Here is a 9447-nt window from a genome sequence, read left to right as displayed (position 1 = left end):
CATTGTTTGGTAATAATGAGTGGGACAGAACATGTAATGTAAAATATTATAATTATCTTATTTGCACTGAGAATAGGAACAATTACATTCATTTATGAACTATGAGTTATTTAGATTTTTACAGCTATTTGCGGGGACTTGGGGGACACCCAACGATCCTGGACAGACGGGGACTTGTGGTCACTGTGTTCATAACACACATGGGACACTCTAAGTCCTGCATTAAAGGCACCTTTTTGTACAAAGAATCGTCTCTGGCTGATAAATTTGAATGTCAGAGATGGACAAATATATCAAAAAAAAAAAAAAAGCCAATGGATTATTGAGTGTCAGTAATTATTCAAGGTGAGTTTGAACCTGGTAAGTCGACTAAATGAATCAACTAAATAAATAACTTAAGGCAGGATCATATGTTCAGGTGGTGAAAAGTGTATTTAGTTCAATATTCTAAAATTCCTGCGCCTCGGGGTAACGGTACTTGAGGAAAAACAACTTTCTTGGCTCCATCTTTCGGTACAAATTCAACATAGTTATTTGTACTGGAAAAACAAATCAAACAACCAAATATTGAAAAGAGAACCAGTAATACGAGGTAATGTGACGATACGGCTTCATCCAGCATCCAGCCCCGCTGCTTGCTAACTGGCATCTCTTTGTTTCCATTGGCTCGGATGCCATTGACTTTGCCCTAATGCCAGATATGACATGACCTGCAGGCATCTGTTCTCCTTCCCTAGAAGCTTCACATACATACACACACAAACACACACACAGACACCCATCGTAGGCATCACACACACTTTTGCAACGCACACTCCCCACACCCCTGTCTTTTGGTATTTCTCGGGTATCCACGCCCCGTGTCCTGTGGTGTGTCTCCCGTAGAGGAGTGTATGTTTTGTTTATGGTCAGTGACATGCACAAGCACTGTGGGGCCTAACTGAATGTGAGCACTGTCAGAAGAGATTAGAGCCGTCTGTGTGTGTGTGTGTGTGTGTGTGTGTGTGTGTGTGTGTTAGTAAGTTGACTGGTGGGGAGACACCAGTACAGATGGGGGCTTCAGATGTGATGAACGTCATGGCCGGGCCTCCTCCTGTCCTCTTGGTTCAACATCAAGTGAAGCCTCGTTTCTGCTGTCCAAACTAACCCGAGCAGCCCATCGGCCACACCACTGTCCCCTTTGTCTCCTTGTCCCTTTCTCATACACACTTGCACAGACACTTGGCTCAACTGATATGAATATTCAAATGTCAGGATTGTGTTTTTGGGACTGAAACAACTGATGGTTTGCACTAATATTCAATATTTAAAACTTGTTCTTTAGTGTCGGTAACCTATTTTCACTAGGTTAAGACAGACTTTCATCCAGAGTTTGCATTTTTATGTTACCTGCCGCAAATAGACGTCACTGCAGTTTATGGTAAACTAGATTCAAGATTCTTGCATAACTTTAGCTCACAAAATGATTCTGATATTAAAAAGAGGAGCAAAAGAGCCATCTAAGGTTATTCAAAATGTACAATAAACAGTTTCCCTTTAAAGGTATAGTTGAACATTTTTGAATTTTGCTTTGTTTTGTTCTTTTAATCGAGAGTTGAGTCTGACGATTGATACACTCATGCTTGTACGGACCACGTTAGTCTGCCAGCATCTTTAAGACTAATGCATTATATCTGTTTTCTTGTGGTGGTTTCTGCCTGTTTCCAGTCTTTAAGCTGAGCTAACCAGCTGCTGATCCTCTTACCTAACTCCTGGCCAAAAAATTAAGGATTTATCACGAGCTGTTCTAACATATGACACTGTTAGACAGTGAGAGTCATTCCTTAAATCTACCTAATAAAAAGAAAATAGGATAAGTGAATTAAGGGGTTAAAACTCTTTGAGCTGCCAGTTTTATTTGTAAAATTAGATATTCCCTGTGGAGTTTTTAAAAACAACTTTTTAATATTCAAAGTAAATACTGATAGTCCTGTTTTTCTTTTACTTTTAAAAAGTAAAAAACAAAAATAATGAGCCCTATCCATATTTATATTCATTACAATAATAATAATGCTCAAACAGACAGCGGCTGTTAGTATTCTACATTAAATATGTATTCAAACAAACTGAACTATGTGCGTCATATCGGAAATGAACTGTCACAGAAATGACGGCTGTATCTGTCTATCTTTACCACACACACACACACACACACACACACACACACACACACACTCTCTCTCTCTCTCTCTCTCTCTCTCTCTCCCCCACACACACACACACACACACACACACACACACACACACACACACACACACACACACACACACACACACAATCTGTCTCTCTCCACACTGTGTTAGAAGTGTTATGAGGGCGAGATGGATGCTATAGGGGTGGAGGTTGGTTCATGGCCCTGTGCACTCGATCAGACTGGGCATTTTGTTCAGACACTGAACAGAGCCCTCTATCGCCCTGAGGCCGTCTCTCTCACTGTCTCTGTCTCCCCCCTGTCTCTCTGCCCCCCCTGTCTCTCTCTCACTGTCTCTGAGCCACAATCTGTATTATATATCTGTAACAAACAAACAAACAATGCACTTCTTCTGTTTTCTCCCTCATCACTCTCTTCTAAAATCATCATCCTACCTCCATCCATTTTATTTCTGATCACACCTTTGTTGTGTTTGCAGTATATGTAGATAAACGTCAGCATGAGTGGCAAACCCATAGACCATCACTGAGTTGTGCTTAAACAGGTGGTTTAATATGTGTTTTCAGGCCTGCCTCCTGCAGTGCACACTGCGGGGATCTGCTGCAGTCTTTGACCTTCAGGGCAGTACAGTCTGTGTGTTAAGTGTCCTCTAGATTAGGTATTATACTCTGTATACACGTAAAAGGCACCCATAAAAATGTAAATAGTGCATTGTTTTCATGCTCATGGATGTGTTATACGCTGTAGAAAAGGAACACCCGAACCAACAGCATGATGTGCTATTTATGATCTATCTTACATTTTGGGCACTGTGCAGCTCAGGATATTGTTCCTTGAATGAATTGTGTTGCAACAATATGATTATACGCTTGTTCTACTTGGATGGATATAGCGCTTTCTACTTCTTTTGGAATCTGAACATAGCAACAAGAAACAATGATTTGCCTTGCACTCTTTGATTAATTTTGCTTAATCTTTCTTATTCTGAAACATAACAGACCAAACATACACAATGTTACATCACGCAAAGGGCAGAAATGCTGCAACTATAATGTTTGGCGACCAAAAACTGTCTAAAACCTAGCCTGCATGCTGCTACCCTGCTATATACAGTATGTGTCAGAGCCAGCTCACATTTGGTCCAAACTATCTAAATGGAAGGATTAAGAGGATCTGTGCGAATGTAGCTTATCGATGTAAATAAATTCATGATACTCGTAGGATTAAATGATATTCAGCAGGGTCATTTGATCCACTTTCATTAATTCTAATAATCTCCTTAATTTCCTGTGTGTTTTATGAGTTTTATGCTCTCTGGGTTTGACCAAAATGAGCTTTCCGCAGAGTATTCGTATCTCTCTTCTCCTTGAAATCTCTTTCTGTCTACAATCGATGCTCTTGTCTCGTATCTGACCTCCTGTGACATTCCTCCCATTCACAGGTGCTTCCTGTATGTTCGCGTCTGTAAGTGGTATGACCCAAGCATGCCTCCAACAATACACACAGCTAATAACAACTGGCTCTCAGAGGACTGTGTGTATACTGTATATATTTGTGTGTGTGTGTGTGTTAGAGTTGAGTAAACAGGGAGTTAATAATGCACAAGAGTAGTGGTGCGTATATATAGTAATCCTCAAATGCCCACACCATCCCACCAATCATTTCTAATTGATTCCCTCCTCCTCCATAGTTGATACCTGCATTGTTTTGTGATTGAAATTGAATCATGCAGGGTTTGTTTTTTTTCCTAGCTAATCACTTCAGCAGCCAATTCTGAATTCCTCTAAATCGGCTACTCTTGTGTGTGGTTGGCTAGTGTGAGTATTGCTGATCTGACATCTCTATCAGTAGGGTGAAGACGTACCAGCAGTATTTTCTTTCATTTTTTGGCAACTAAAACTACTCGGCAACATTTGGGGAAAGCTTGTGGTTGTGGAAAATTAGTTAGAATAGTTCTTATCTGTAATTATTTTGTCCCTGTGCTGCTGTAACACCGGAATTTCCCCTCTGGGGGGATCAATAAAAGATCTTCTTATCTTAATAACGGTTACATCAAGGCGATTGACACTGCTTGGTTACGGTTATGGAAAGATCATCGTCCTCATGGTGACATCCTTCGCTGAGATGGAACATGAACCTTGTCGTCGCGGTGAGGTTGCTAATCAACCAGCAGAGACTTCAGGAAGTTACTGCTCCCGGTCAAGAAATGATCTGGAAATAAAACCACAACTTCTTTTTACATTTTATTTTATGAACAGATAAATCAAACGTGATATAATGTGTTAATTAGAGGTGACGGCTTTAGATAGAGCCAGGATAGTGGTTCCTATCTGTTTCCAGCTGTGCTAACCGTCTCCTGGCTATAGGTTCATATTAACTAAACAAATGTGAGATTGTTATTCATCTTCCCACCTAACTGGTGACAAGAAAGCAAATATTCCAAAAATGTCAAACAATAACTTTCAAGTTCACTAGGCTGCAGGTTTTTTCAATCCTTGGGTCAGTCTGGTCTGGACCGTCTACGGCTAAACTGTAGGCTGCATCACTTGTACCTCAACATAGGTCAAAATCTGAGCAGGTGCAAAAACCATGTAAGAGACCACATTCCCACTTGTGACAGCATGAGACAACATGGGGGCTTATGGAGAGTAACTTGCTCTGTAGCCAGCCTAAAGTGGCCATTCAAGGAACTGCAGTTTTTGGGACTCGGAGGTTTCTGCTTGGTTTGATCGTGTAAGTTTTTGGGACATCTCAAGTCCCTCGAATTGGCACTCTGAAATGCAGAAACACCCGGTAGATACTGTAGACTTGTTTGCTGTGTGCATTCTTACGGTTTAAACTAAAAATTGCCTTAAATCCGTCATTTCATCTGTGATCTCCCACGTTCATAAAATCAGTTAAGATTTGAAAAGCCTCTGCATCATGGCACTATGGAGCATCGCTTTGTGTCCCTGAGTTTGTGTGCGGGTGTCTCTGTGTAAGTGTACAATGTGGCAGAAGTGTATTCTCCTCTGTGTAACCTTGACCCGTCTAGAGAGGCAGCCTTGCCTCAGCAGCAGCAGCAGCAGCAGCAGCAGCAGCTGTGTCACTTCAACTCAGCGTCTTCAGCCCAACCTTAAGGGACCCGGACTGCCCGTGTCCCTGCCCACACATTCAAGGACCCCCCTGATAGAAGAACCAGCCAGACCCCCACCAACCACCACCGCCACCACCCGTTCTGCCCTGAGCTACCAGCAAACACACATTCACACACACTGTCCGTCATGCATACTGATAAACGTGTTCACTATCAACAGCAGCAGACAGTGGCCTGCCTGGCTGGCTGGCTGGCTGGCTGACTGCTGACAAAGCCCAGACTCAGCCTGCCTTGCCCCATAGACATAAGAACAGCAGCGGGGACAAACACTGGCCTCCAGCCACTTCCAGTCAGCTTTACATATGTCACATGTTAATGACATCAAGTCTGTGGCCACCCACAGACCGCGTCGTACTTGAGGGCAGCAGATTGAGAAATAAAGTCGTTTCTCCTTGGAACACCACTCTTATCCTTTCGCTGTGGCATTCAGTGCCAGGACTCGAGGGCTTTAACCCTTCGCCTTACTGCAGGTCTGCTGTCAAGTCTCTGGTCACCTTTCTCCAGCCACTAACCATGCAGTCTGCGAAAGGGTGGTGTTGGTGATTCAGAATAAAAATGTATTTGAACAACACAAATATATCATTATAATATTTATGATACATGTTTTTCTTCCTGTGAAATAATGAATATTTGTCGCCTGGAGGCTTCCTCTGTTAATTAATTAAGTGAACTAGACTGAAAAGGGAAAGTAAAAGTCATTATTCTAGTGTCTGAGTTCATCGTTCTGTATATGTTCTGTTTCATGGGAAATTCAAGTAGATCCCTCTTTGTTTTTGCATGGATTTGAGCCAAAAAACAGAGATGGGTGAGCCAAAAACATATTCACAGCTTTAATCCTTATCCCATTAGTGGACTCAGTAGAAAATAGTAAACAGCAGCCATGTTTGACTCCTCCATGTGCAGAAAGGAAACAGTGCTGCGTCTTTTGTCAAACATGACTGATTCACTTTTGCCTTTTGTGTGTGTGTAGTGTGTGTGTGTAGGAGCTTTGCCTTTCATATCGATCACGGTTGTGCCAACTGTTTGTTTTGTCTTTTCATATAATGAACCCTGGGCCCTCGGTGAGGCCCCGGCGGAGCTTTGCTCCATGCTAAAGGGCTTTTTGTGAGACAGTGTCACGCTCCCTCGTTCCGGCGAGGCTTCGCGTTTCTTATTATTCATGGCTCTCTCCCCGTTTGTTGAGAAGTCCGGGATCAAACAGGCCGATTTGCCACGCCTGACACCCACTGCTGCGAGTGTGTTTTGTATGTGTGTGTGTGTGTCTGTGTGTGTGTGTGTGTGTGAACTCGGCTCGGGCTCAGTAATGACAGGATTTGTTAAACAGTAAATTAATGAATAATGAAATATCCAGCACGCGCCTGCCTTGCCTGGAGCACAGTGCCCCGAGCAGGAATTACTCCCAACCGGCACTCTGCTGTCTGCATGCTGGATAACCTGTGTGTGTGTGTGTGTGTGTGTGTGTGTGTGTGTGTGTGTTGGATAAGCATTTTTACAGCCCATTGCGTGACAGAACGCTGAGGGGCTTTGCTGATGGGGGCCTGCTCTCTCACTTCCTGGCAAAAAAACGACAGACAGACTGACTGCAGACATGGGAGAGAGTGTCAGTACTGCTCTCATACTGTTGTATATCAAATATTACCAATGCCTTCATAAGCTCAGTCCATGTTCATAACCGGATTACCTTCCACTGATCCTCTCATTAAAGTAACAACCTGTGACATTTTCATAAAAATGAATTCTGCTCCCTATTATCACCAATTCATCAAATAATTCATATCATATCCAGCTCCTGAATGCTTATTTGCCATTTTAAGAAACGCTCTGCGGCATGTGCACGAGGAAGTGATGTGTTTTAGCATGATCAGCTGTATAGATGAAGCTACAAAAGCTCCAACTCTGACATGTGATTGCAGAGCAGTGCAGAATTTTGCACAGATTATGTGGACCAGAAAAAGATGAAATTACATCATACTACTGTGAAAAGCACAGCTGTAATAGTGCAATGGTAGATATTCCATCATGGCTCACTGTTACGGTCAGAGGACCTCCGGGGGTTAACCCTCCTTAACCTTCTTTTGCTTATTCTGCCCTGGACTTTTGCTTTTTCTCTGCTCCACTTTAGTCCTCCTCTGTAATGAATGTCGGAGCATCATGATACCACTGCTGATATTTTGTTGTCAGTCTTTTCTTTCTCCATGTTAAAAGCTCACAGAAGGCTGTGAACCGGCGTGGTCTTATTAGAATATAGGACGTGGAATTGGATAATTGCATTAGAAAGCTCCACTGACTCCTGGAATTAACCTGGAATTTGATATTTTCTGTTTAATGCTGTGTTCATGTCACCTCGTGTTTGTTCAAATGAGACTTTGCAGTTTGTTTGTGGGTGAGCAGACAGATAATCTGAGTAGTAGGGCCAGTTTTACTGACACACAAGTGTTTTTTTTTTCCTTTTTGTCTTCTGAGATTCTAGACAAACATTTAAACTTCCTGTAGCTTGCATTGATTTCTAGAATCAGTATCTATTGACGAGCTCTAAATCTGTAGGGTTTCACATTGTTGTGTAAATCAGCTCAAAGCCAAATTCTGCTGGTTTGAGTCTTTTTAGACAACATATCCCACGCTGTCTACAGGAGCTGCCAACTATTATAAAAACACGGGAAGTACGAGTTAACTCAGAACATGACATTTTCTGTCATTATAAACTACTGCTGATGTCGAGGATGTTAAATATGGCTGATAATGATGCATTGTGTTATGTGCTGTTAAATATAATAACACATAGAAAGGTTTATGTGTTGAAGATGGAGCCATGCAGCAGAGTTACTGTGATGCTATGTGTTGACAGGCACACACTTGTCATCTTCACATGTCAATGTAAAAAAACATTTTTGAGGTTTTTGAGAGTTTTTACTGCATTTCCCTGTGTCGTCTAAGCCGTACGAACTTGTAATATTATTTAAAAGGAAAATCTAACACATAATTTATGATATTTGCATGACCCTTGCAGACTTAGTTTTGTGAATGCCAGGCCTGAGGCTCAATGCAGAGAACGACAAAACCAACTTTGAGCCGCTCGTGTCACGTCTTTGGTTTCTCGTGTTGAGGAGAAAAATACACAATCGCACACACTGGTGGCCTGATTTTTTCCACAAATGTATGAGATATTAATTTTTACCTTTAGCTCGGCATCATTTTATTGTACTTACATTTAAATTAGATCATTTGGTGTTTAATTATATTATGTTATATAGCTATTTCAGAGCTCTGAAAAGTAAATCCTGGACAAACCACATTGCCTATAATTCTTCTCTTCATAATCACAGAGCACCAGTCAAAGTTTGTTCAGTTAAATTCTCTCATCTACTGAGTTTATCAATTTTATTGACACTGCAGTTCAATTACTGAGATCTATTTGTTTTATGTCAATGTTTGGTTTTTTAATTTCTCTATTTTAACAAGAGTCTTGCACATTTTAAATACCCTGCGTACTGCTCCTTTAATTCAAAAACATATTTACATCTTCTAGTACTTGATTTTATTATCTTCCTTATGTTTTTTAGTTAATGTTCGACAATTAAACTTTTCCTCTTAAAGGAAATATTAATATTCCACAAACATTCGTCTAGTTGTTTTTAGTATTTAAATTGACAGTGTCCTCGTGATGATATTATGTGCCTGATGAATGAAGGTCCTCGTGTTGTTGTTGTCTGTGTGTTTATGGTTCCAGCCAACCTGTCGTTGTTGGAGCCACTGATCCTCAGCAGCTTCCTGTCTTTGTTGAGCGGGAATCGCTCGCGGACATGCGGGTGCTGAACTCTGCACCTGCGTCACGCGGCGTTCCACTCCACGGGTCACACTGAGCCCGCGGGACACTTTCTCTCTCTTTTTCCTCTGCCCATTTTCTTTCTCTCTTTCTTTCTTTCCACCGTCTCTCTTTCTCATTAGCTTTCTTTCTCCGTCTCTCTCTCTATACTTTTTTTGTGTGTCTCTCGCGCTCTTCCGTCATTAGTAGATCCCCACCGCAGAAGCGGGCCCGCGAGGCACGATTCTATTCCCCCCGCGCGCGTGCGGGAGAGAGAAGCCTCCCTGAAACGAGGAGCGGGAAATCCACGCAATTAT

The sequence above is a fragment of the Larimichthys crocea genome, chromosome XI (genome assembly GCF_000972845.2).
Source record: "Larimichthys crocea isolate SSNF chromosome XI, L_crocea_2.0, whole genome shotgun sequence".
Classification (NCBI taxonomy): Eukaryota; Metazoa; Chordata; class Actinopteri; family Sciaenidae; genus Larimichthys; species Larimichthys crocea.
This window is presented reverse-complemented; position numbering follows the sequence as displayed.